We start from the raw sequence: 1,762 nt of genomic DNA, 5'->3' as shown, positions 1-1,762 counted from the left end.
CCTCAGTTGAAGTTCTGTGTCTAGGTTTGGGAGCCACACTTTAGAAAAGATGTGGGCAAATAGGAGAGAGTCCAGAGGGGAACAACAAAAATGACAAAAAGGGTTTACAAAACCTGATTTATTAGGAAAGTTTTTTTAAAAATGGGCATGTTTTGTTTTGAGATAAGACGACTGAGGAGGGACCTGATAACTGTCTTCAACTACGTTAAGGGCTGTTATAAAGGGGATAGAGATCAATTGTGGCAGCCCGTATGAGGCCCAGACACTAAAGAGAGCAAAAGCGTTGAATTCTCATAATGCAAGTGATACACAAATCAAGGCAGTAACACATAGACCATACTACAATCCTTCTTCCAATTGTTCTTCTCAATTGACTGGAATTGTCATGGTGAACAAATTAGCTGAGAATGTTTTTCCAGTCTATCACCCTCTTAAGAGCATCCTTAACCTCCTTGTTCCTCAGGCTGTAGATCAGGGGGTTCAACATGGGGACCACCAGGGTATAAAACACAGCAGAGATTTTCTCCTGTTCCAGTGAGTAGCTGGAACTGGGTTGTATGTGGCTTAAGCTCACAGGTCCATAGAACATGGTGACAGCTGTCAGATGAGAGGCACAGGTGGAGAAGGCTTTGCGCCTGCCCTTGGCGGAGCAGATCCTCAGGATAGAGAAGAGGATGTACAGATAAGAGATTATGACAATCAGGAGGGTGGACATGGCAATAACCCCAGAGAACGCTACAAGCAAAATCTCACTGATGTGGTTATCAGAGCAGGCGAGCTTCAGCAATGGGTTAGTGTCACAAAAGTAATGATTGATGACGTTGGCTCCGCAGAATGACAACTCAGCAAGCCACATGTGTGGGTCAGTGAGTTTATGAGCCCCCCTACATATGAGCTGGCCACTAGATGAATACAGACTCTCTTAGACATAACAGCGGTGTAGAGCAGAGGGTTACAGATGGCTACATAGCGGTCATACGCCATCACGGCCAGCAGGAACCCTTCTGTGGTCACAAACACAACAAAAGAGAGGTGTTGAGCAATACAGGCAGAGTAAGAAATGCTTTTACTCCCCACTAAGAAATTCACCAGCATCCTTGGAGCGAAGACTGAGGAGTAGCAGAGGTCAACAACGGACAGGTCACTGAGGAAGAAGTACATGGGGGTGTGGAGTCGGGGATCAACCCTGATCAACACAATCATCCCAAGCTTCCCCACCAGCGTAAGAACATAGATCACCAGGAACGCCGCGAAGAGGGGTATCTGCAACTCCTGACGATCCGTCAGCCCCAGGAGGATGAACTGGGTCACCATGCTGTGATTGCCCTCAGCCATTTATACAGGGGTGCATGAAACCATACCTGCCGGGATAACAAGAGTGAGCAGCATGGAAGAAGGAAATTTCATGGCATGAATTAAATCTGAATGACACCACCGGGCTTGAATGTGAGTAATGAATATCTTACAGGAAACCAGCCGCCATGATGTCTGGGAAGAGCTGGGATGGACCTTTAAATTTACACTCCCTTTTTAACAGGGCTCAGGTTTTCAAGGCTGTCTAGGAGATTTAGACATCCAAGTCTCCATAAAATTGACTGGAATTAGGCATCCAGTTCCCCATAGGGAGTTTCCGGATTCATGTACATTATCACAAATTTTCTCCAATGAAATATACCTGGCATGGGTTTGAGTTTGAGCTAGGTACTTTATATTGTCTGCTCACTGAGGGTAAGTTAGAAAGCACTCATACTTTAAATCCTTC

At 45.6% G+C, this 1,762-nt stretch overlaps 1 pseudogene; it reads right to left on the bottom strand.

Moving 5' to 3' along the window:
* Positions 1-397: 397 nt before the first annotated feature.
* LOC135894775 (olfactory receptor 5J3-like) lies at positions 398-1,335 on the bottom strand (annotated as a pseudogene).
* Positions 1,336-1,762: the final 427 nt, after the last annotated feature.

The sequence above is a fragment of the Emys orbicularis genome, assembly GCF_028017835.1.
Source record: "Emys orbicularis isolate rEmyOrb1 chromosome 2 unlocalized genomic scaffold, rEmyOrb1.hap1 SUPER_2_unloc_5, whole genome shotgun sequence".
In the NCBI taxonomy this organism is placed as follows: Eukaryota; Metazoa; Chordata; order Testudines; family Emydidae; genus Emys; species Emys orbicularis.
The sequence above is the reverse complement of the archived record's forward strand: the minus strand, read 5'-3'. Positions and strand labels throughout refer to the sequence as shown.